Here is a 10,158-nt window from a genome sequence, read left to right as displayed (position 1 = left end):
TTACAATCCAGCTTACAAATTATAATTTGTAATTTATAGTTTTGTATTGAGCTTATTAAAAAATGGTGCAAGTGCAATTTCCAAAAAAATGTTGTTGAATTTCTCCAATTGTTGTTGATGTAGATGACAACTTCATTAACTTTATTGGATGTTGACGTAGAATTGTCTTTGAAAACTTGATTATGTAGTGTCCTTAACTTGATTGTTTTGGTTACATGATGTGAAATGTTGTTTATTGAAAGATTTTCTTATCAAGTTGATGATGTGACACTCTGTGCTTGTGTATTTATGCGCATGTTGTTGTTTTAAGCATAATACAAAGAGATAATTTGAACACAAGTCATGCACATGCATTCATTAAACACTGTGTACCTAAGTTCCCCTTATTCAATTTCGGGAGGATCTAGGATACAAACACCACAAAAAGATATGATTTATTAATCTTCAAGATACATCATCATGACAATGTATTCAGTGAGGCTTTTCAAGCACAGACTGAAAACTCTCTGCCGTCAATTTGACTTAAAAAAATTGACTTAACCTTTCTTTGGATCACAATAACGGCTTTCACTTGACTTGTTTTCACATGAAGGAAACTTAAAGTTTTCTCTCGAGACAAAACTTATGACCTTCCACTTAATAATTATATAGAACATAATTAACATGTGAAGCATAATTCAGGTGGCTTAATACTATGCTACACTAACACACCAATGCCACATGCCAGATGCAAAGCCCCTAGGGTTACACATTGACACATGACTTGGTTGTGCCAAGTCGACATGGAGCCCAAGAAAGAGTATGGGAGCGTGACACAAGGCCTATCAAATGGGGGCATGGCACAAGGCCTAGCCTCTTAGACATTTGTAGGTGGCATTTTTACTAATTTGTGTGTCTTCTAAATTACTACTCTAAAATTCTCCCATTTGAGTGACATCAAATAAATTATTTCTCAATCGAGCAACAACGTAGTCACTTGGTAATGTAATGTTGAAAACCATCATCCATGCAATGCAGCAGCAAAGCACTCAGAACCTGTGTGTGGCCTTGCGAGATCACACCCATTGTGGAAAAGCATTCACAACCAACTTTACATCTGCGTCCACGTTCAAGTGCTCAGGAAAGATTGATCTCTGGAAAACTGATTTCCAAGTTCTCTATCATGTTGCAGAGTTTAAGTAGAGAGCATTAGTTGGCAGTGATTTTGAGCCATCTCTGGATTAGAAGGCATGCAGATCCAAGCTACCATTAGAGAGATACATTGTGCAAGTTTCATGGGATTGAGCGTCCAACAATGAATGCAATGCAACCTGAAACAATAAGCTACAAGAGCGCTTTGAATGTACACGACAAAGCAAGCCACACTAACAAAATAAAGGTCGTTGCCCAGAATTCAATGAAACTGCCACGCAAAAGTCTTGCAATGCTTCTGGATCTCCATTGACATTGTTAGCTCAAGAAGAAATGTAATAATATATTCCAACTTTGAAATCTACATAATGCTATTTAACTTACCGCCCAAAGATATGTCAGCGCTTACAGCGTAGCTATTGTTCACAATTTAGATGTTTAAATAAAAAACATTTACAAACTGCTATACCCACACAAGGCTTTTCTATATGCGGTATGGGCTGGATCAGGCATTGGAGAGCATCAGATCCCACTTTGTGGAGATGCCATGGAGCGGCGATCAACCTCCAAGATTTTTCTAGTGCGCAGACAAATTTTTTCATTGTCGTTGCCTTCTCCAGATTGATCCTTCTTTTGTTTTGATGCCATATTGACTACTGAGGGATCAAGAAGATAGGATTTTGTGAGTCAATCTGATGAATTTTCTGTGTTTGTGTAAATATCTATTTTTGATTAAAAATCCCAATGTGTGCTGGTATGTTTTGATCACACTTGCGTTGAGGCTCGAACAATGGTCTTTAAGATATCACTGCAGGCTGCAAATGTATTATGAGGCTGAGAGTTGGATCTCGTTTCATATTTTTCCATCATTTCCTTGCATGTAGAGGCTCTTTTCTCACAGTACGGGATTGACGAAGGACCAGTTTACAACAGATCTAAAAAAATTTGTAGATCTGACCATCGATATTGATAAATCTCATATTTCCATTTTAGATATTCCTTTTTATGGGTCTTCTCTGTCTTTCATCTCTAGATCTGTCAAAATCAGTAGAGAACACCACCCGAGTCCATTTGACATTGCTTGGAGATCACGCATGATGCGATTGAGAGCCGAAACGTCTTATCTATAGGTCCCAGCTGCAGCGACGGTGTCTGAATTGCATCTTTTGCAAGCCTAGGATTCCCAGAAAAATTAGAGAGTGGAACTCAATATTTGATCAGCTCTAATACCACATGAACATAAATCACACACAACAAACTAACACACATAAAATAAACTCAATAAATTAAACACTCAGAGATATAGAAACCAGACATGGAGGAAAAGGCAGAGAGCCATCATGTGGTCTCTCTTGCTCATGTAATTCACTCTTATTCAAATAATTTAATAATACATTTAAATACATGAGCAAGTGGTCTTAATATAGTGTGTCTATCTTAGACTCACTTGGTTCAGACAATTTCTCAACTGACACACTAATTTAGGAGAGCTAGTTGGAGAGAATTTCTCATCCAAACTAGAGTCCTTAGTTTGAGTAGTTCTCATGATTTTATTAAGTTAATTTAATATTTGGATTTATTAATTGATTATTAAGAGAGTGAGGCTAACACTAGACCTTTAAGACATTCTTCTAGCTTATCAATGTATATGCAAAAATAAATAATGTATAAGGGACACCCATACTTGACTCCTATATAGCATTTAATTTCTTCCAACCAACCCTTAGTAGTCCTAAGTTTAACATCAACTCTCAACTAAGAAAAAACCATTATCTCTTTGAGCTTCTTTGATAACTTTATCTTAAAACCTATGCAAAAAAATCAAAATCAGGTATATAAAAGATAATTAAAAAATAGTTCACCTATATAATTATAAACCATGTATTTGGAATTTTAAATAACATTATTGCAAAATTATAAACTTTGAAAAAGGAATGTCATTGATTTATTTGTAAATTATAATTATTATGATTAAATATATACCATTTAAACCTAAAATTTTCCCACCAAAATAATTATGTTTGAGATTTCTTATGCAACGATGGCATCACTCTACATGGACCAATGAAGAAAAGGGATGGATTTCTTATTTTAAAACGTCAAAGTTATTTAAAGGGAGCGTTGTACCAAATTGAAAACTACACCAGATATCATAATTATTTTAACGATCACTGTAATGTTATAATTTTTCATATTTTTTTAGGAATCAAATAATTGTTCATATTTTGAGTAATGTTATTTTTATCTTTGGTTAATTGACACTTATGAGGATTAACCATAATGGGAAGACTACAAAATGTAACACACACCTTACACATACACTTGTCATAGTAGTGGAAAGGTGTATTTCCGAATAAGATGATCATCCATTAAAAACCATTGGTAACATTTGTCCAATTCTAAATAACAAGTGCCGGTAGCTCCATTAAATTGTACATCAATTTCACCCTTTCATGTTGTTAATAATAACTCCAAAAAACAAGTGTCTATAGTTTCATTAACTTGTCCATCAATTTCACCATTTCATGCTCTTAATAATAACTCTGTCACTCCATCTCTGATTGTAACATGGAGGAATAATAGAATAACTTCATCACTCCATCTCAGATTGTAACCTCAAGGAATAATAGAATAACTCTGCCATTCCATCTCGGATTGTAACATGGAGGAATAATAACAACTTGAGCACTTCAAATTGTCATTAAATATTTATTGTACTTGTTATTTATCACCATTCCATCTATTATAATTAAAGGCTCCGTGGATGCATGCATTTCTTAGTGCTTGGGTTGGTGGAATTGTTGAAGGATGAATAGAACGATTGTTGGAAGGATTAACGATTTGAAGGGGCCTTCTATCTGCTAAGAAAGGTGCACAATCTTTCATAACCTTTCTTTTCTCTACCAAGTGTTTTTTCAGGGGTTTCCTTCAAGATGCATTGGAGGAACCCTTTGGGTTGAAATTGGTAATTGTGATGACCCCGAAGAATGTCAATATTGGAATTTTACTATGGTAAAAGACAGATTTGGAAGACTGTTTTGTTTTTTTTTTTTTTTAAAAAAAAAAACTTTAATCATATTATTTTATTATTGTGAATTAAAATATATATTAAAATAAATATACATTTCTTGAAATGCTGGCAACTTCTGAAAGTAAGATTGGAAGAGGAAATCAGTTGTGAAAACTGCATAAAAACTACCTTCCCTAACTGGAAAGGCTTCCAGGGGAAAAAGGAAGGGAGAGACAAAAATTCTCTGTTGTAAGGACAGACAAAAAAAAAGAGGAAAAATTGGTTAAGTCTGGTAATGACCAGATAACCAAGCACAAGTTGCATAAATCTTGTTGAGGGCTTTGGGCCTGCAAGATAGCTCGGGGGGAGATTCCAGTCTTGGCAATGGATCTCATGGTTGGGTGGTCAAGAGCAACAAAGGATACAGGTGAACCTCTGTAACGCATCTACAACCCAAGCGGACCAGGTAAGTGGAAATTTCTGGAGAAATTATCTTATTGATGGTTATACATCTATGATGTTAGCGTTAACTACAAGTTACAAAAGTCTAAGTACAGTAGAAACGGTTGTGAACTTATTCGAAAACTCACATTTCTTTTATCCTTATTATACATGCAGTAATGTTATCTGTTCAAAATAAATACTACAGTAATTCTGCTATGGTTATTGGTTCTTCAAACACAAAAACAGAGGTCAAATATTCCTTTATAGAACACTGAGGAATTACTTTACCTATATAAGGAAATAAATAAGTTTTGTTGACCATGAGTCTGTTCACCTAGCAGAGAGTAATATAGTAGGCCCCGAGCTGGGGATTACCAGAACTATGGTAGGAAACACTCCCTGGAACTAATAACCTTAACGGCTGTAGTGTGATTGTCCATTAAAGAAATTCAGAAGACCAGACAAGATTACATCATATATGACAGTTTACACAAACTGTAGAACAAGTATATATATAACAGAGGTAAAAAAAAATTAAAGACAAAGAAAAAAAAAAATGCATAGACAGAGATAGCAGATAGACAGTAAAGGCATGAGTAATCTTAGGGAAGGTTCGAGAGAGCCAGGAATCAGACCCTTCGTTAGTTAATAAATCACCAGTGCAAAATGCATATTTCACCATAGACAAGAAAGCAAATGCGACAAGCGGTGAGGATTCTACCGTCGAAACAATCGCACATTTATTTTCAATAATAAACAAAACCTTATATCATAATCATTACATATTGATAGTATGGTGCTCTAACAGTTTGATGAGGCACAACAGATGAAAACGAAACAGGAAAAACCAACAACTATTTTCCTTTAAGACAACGGCAGTTCTGCCGTATCACAGAAATATGAGAACATGTATATGAATATCACGGAAATAAGAACATATATATAAATATCACAGTAAAATGAGAACATGTATATAAATATGACAGTACTGATATTATAACACACATAAACTATTTCAGAGAAGTGAGTTTAGTCTGCTATTAACTTCTCAGAAAAACCCAAAAATAAATTGATAATTACAGAGTCGAGCAATCATTCCAGAGAACGGCGAACCTGAGCTATAACAATTCTATTCATTAGAAAAAAAAAAATAGATAGGTTCCATGTTCCACGACCGGTCCAACTAGTAGTCTTACTACTCCGTTAACAAATAATTACAACTGTAAAATTGTTTATAAATACAAACAAAAGAATACTGAGATAATTTAACTACGGGGACTGTCAAGGCACCTCCCGTTGAAGGAACTGACCATTCCTCACAAATTCCAACAGAACCAGCCGAGACAATGGAGTCTGGGGTTATAAAAGAAAAACCATGAGTAGCCTTGGAGGCAAGCCTCAAGGACCCTGTCTTGGGTTACTTCGGTCAAGATATGGAAATCTGGAACCAATAAAAAGGAAAACGAGCATGTATAAATTTCGTAGCCACATCAGTCGAAAGGGAAACCCCAAACATCGCACCCAGGAATCAATTCGAGCATGAAATTGATTACCCGCTTTATGGAGTTAGAGGTTTGGTTGCCAAGAGCCCAACGTCCTGCATATGGAAAGATTTCATTGCTGTAGCAACCACCTTCAAGCACCAGAGAAATAATAGAACTGTTAATACACACATTAAATCGAAGGAGAAGCCTCTATAAAAGAATATCATAATAGGAGAATCGGAAAATTGACCATAACAAATGCCATCACCTACGAGGTTTAATCCCAGAAAGTCGAAGGGGTAATTCCTTTGTAGCAGATGAACCTTGGTAGAGGAGTTCATGAAAGACATCCCCTGTATGCGAAGGAGACAAGACAAACCTGGAAGCGGCGCCAGGCCCAAATGAACTGGGCGAAGACTCAAGCCGCTTAATATGAACCCTAAAATCCTCCGACAAACCTCCACCCGTAGATCTAGATCGTATGATCCCCTCCGTTGAAATGAGGCGAGAACCTGAGGCGCGGGGAATGAGGGTACGGGGCTCTGCCACTTCACATGGTCAAGCAGGAAAGGCAGGCTAGATGCACTGTAGAGCATTAAAAAATTGTCCTTAAACTTAATACAGTTCAACAACTCATCGCCGGATTATTACTCTGGTCACAACATAAAATGCCAGCGCCTTTATCCGGTTGCCCATTTGTCATATCCGATGCATACATACCAAAACATTTATAGGTTGCCAAAGTATCATAATCGACGTGTACACACTAAAACATTAATACACACAATAGTTCGGTTTGTCGTTGGTCAAGGATTCCTTAACTTTCCGTAATGAGATTAATAGTCCGAGTGGACTGGTTGACATGGCAGAGTGTGTGCGAATTAAGGAATTTGGTAAGTTGAGTGTGTGAGATATTTTTTTTATTTTTATATATATGTTGAGGGTAGGATCATGACAAATTGGTATCAGAGCGAGGTTACAACACTGTGACCTCTGGAAGAACATGTAAAGAAGTTTAAACTAGAGGAAAATAAACAAGCAATGTATAGTTAACCATCTTATTATATTTATAAGAAGGACAACTAATATAACTAACTCCTCTTCTGGTTCCATTTCTTAGGTTGAGACAAAAGGAAACAACAACATATAGACAATAGACAGTAATCGTGAATATACAGAGAGCTGGCAGCGCTCCACACAGATCGATAGCAGGTCAGGAACCTGCAGTAAATCCTAGGGGTAACCTAGAGCTGTGGGTACAGCTTGGCGAGGAGACACATAGCGCGAACCTTGCAATACTAGAGATGGTCCAGGAACTGAAGAATGAGATGGCACGATTACGAGAGGATAATGCACGACTGATGGTGGAACAAGAAAGAATTTTGAAGAGTTTGTCAGACAGGCAGAACCCACCATTAGCTAATCCCAGCACGGAACAACAGAGGATGACAGAAGAATTAAATTATCAAGCAGAACTTGAAAAATTAGAAGAGGGAGAGGACCACTCTGATAATGCATTTGAACAACAGACTTCAAAACGTCAAAGAGTGGAGCTACAGGGAGAATTTCGAAAAATTAAACCTCCACACTTTGATGGGGAGCAGGAAGAAGCGGCTGAAGCTTGGCTAATTAACATGAACAAATATTTTCAGCTGTATGAATATGACCACAACCTGAAGGCACGATTGGCCATCTTTCAGTTACAAGGTAAAGCAACCCTGTGGTGGGAGGAAGTTAAGATCGTCAAGGGGGTAAGCGAACGGACCATAACATGGGAGAAGTTTCAGAAATACTTCAAAGAAAGATATCTGACCGAGTGCTTCTATGATGAAAAAGCAAGGGAATTCCATGATTTACAGTTGGGACAGCAGACTATGGATGATTTTATCAACCATTTTACCTCCCTACTTCGCTATGTGCCCTATAATAAAGAAGAAAAAGCCAAGGTGCAAAGATTTGTTAGTAGTTTACCCCCATACATACGAGAAAGGATTGAGTTTGACAATCCTAGGACGATGGATGAAGCTATCCGCAAGGCTAGAATCTGCTACCAACAGAATAAACAGAAAGGAGATGCTCCAAACAAATGATGGAATGAAAAAAGAGGTAATAAAACAGTTGGGAACAGTAAGGGAAGTCGCAGTAGTGGAAGTAAGGGAATTAGTAAAGGGCAGAACATCAGAACTATACAAAAAGGTTCACTCAAGTCTAAGCCAATCAGTGAATCTAGAGTTAGTGAACAACCTGTCAGGCTGGAGGGTGAAGGAATGGCCAGACCCCCAGTTCAATGCTGGGGTTGTGGAGGACAACACTATGTCAAAAACTGCCCGCAGCGGAAGGGAACTGATCAGATATCTCAGATTCATGAGGCATCGACCGTTCGTGATGTGGGATGTAGCGTACCAAGGATTAATGCAGCCCTGGACGATCGTCACGCGGAATACCAGCCGACCATGGTGGAATTTGAAGGTAAAATTTCAGATCTTTCTATAGCTGTTCTAATTAATCCAGGAGCTACTTTAAGTTATATTAGCCCAAAGATAGTAGAACAATGTAAGCTACAACCTGAAAAATTCAAGAATCCATGGCTGGTACAGTTAGCTACGGGGGCCAAGAGACGAGTCTTGGCAAAAATTAATAACTGCTCTTTAACCATAGCGGGACAGCCAGTAGTGGCAGATTTGAATGTACTTCCTCTGGGTTCATATGATGTTCTGATTGGGATGGATTGGTTAGAAAAACACTGGTCATTAGTAAATTGCAAGACGAAAACCATTATTTACAAAGATGACTTTGGAGAGAAGCAGGAAATGCAAGGGATTAAGCGCCCAGTGCAGATCCAGTGGATCACTGCATCCCAACTAGCTAAATGTATCAGAAAAAGATGTCAAATTTATGCCATTCAGGTAGGCTATGCAAATTCAAAGGATAAAACAGCCACACTGGAAAACATTCCTGTAATACAATAATTTGCGGATGTTTTTCCAGATGAGATACCTGTGCTGCCACCTAAAAGAGATATAGACTTTACCATCGAATTGACACCGGGGCAACACCAGTGTCGCGGGCAACTTATAGAATGAGCGTACCTGAATTGACAGAATTAAAAATGCAACTACAAGAGCTGCTAGACAAAGATTATATTCACCCCACTGTATCTCCATGGGGAGCCCCATTGTTATTTGTCAAGAAAAAAGACGGGACTCTTCGAATGTGTATAGATTATCGTCAGCTGAACAAGCTCACGATAAAAAATAAATATCCTTTACCTCGGATTGATGAACTTTTCGATCAAGTGAAGGGTGCAACAGTGTTCTCTAAGATCAATCTGCGATCAGGTTACCACCAGATTAGGATTAAGGAGGAGGATATCGCTAAAACAACTTTCAGAACAAGGTATGGGCATTACGAGTTTGTAGTGCTACCTTTTGGGTTGACCAATGCACCCGCCACCTTTATGTGTTTAATGAACAGCGTGTTTCATAGGTTATTGGATAAATTTTTGCTGATACTCATCGATGATATTCTGATATACTCTCGTTCTAAGGAGGAGCATGAGAAGCATCTCAGGTTAGTACTACAAACTCTCCGAGAACACCAGCTGTATGCTAAGTTCAGTAAGTGTGATTAATTCAAGGAGGAAATACAGTATTTAGGCCATATAATCACAAAAGAGGGGATTGTAGTGGACCCTGAAAAGATAAGGAGCATAATGGAATGGCCCGTACCAAAGGATGTGGCAGACATCAGGTCCTTTATGGGGTTAGCTGGTTATTATAGAAGATTCGTGGAAGGTTTTTCAAGGGTAGCATACCCTATCACCTCCTTATAGAAAAAAGGAAGGGTGTTCAAATGGACCTCAGAGTGTCAGCGAAGCTTTGAGCAACTTAAACATTTACTCACCACAGCACCCATTTTGAGTATAGCTGATCCTAATAAGGATTACGTGGTATGTACTAATGCAAGTAAGGAGGGTGTGGGCGGTGTGTTGATGCAAGAAGGAAGAGTGATTGCTTACGAATCAACAAAGCTAAAGGAGCATGAACATAAATATTCTGCCTACGATTTAGAATTAGCAGCCGTCATACA

The sequence above is a fragment of the Pinus tabuliformis genome, chromosome 3_2 (assembly GCF_031772625.1).
Source record: "Pinus tabuliformis cultivar Carrire ecotype Pingquan chromosome 3_2, CPIR1, whole genome shotgun sequence".
In the NCBI taxonomy this organism is placed as follows: Eukaryota; Viridiplantae; Streptophyta; class Pinopsida; order Pinales; family Pinaceae; genus Pinus; species Pinus tabuliformis.
This window is presented reverse-complemented; position numbering follows the sequence as displayed.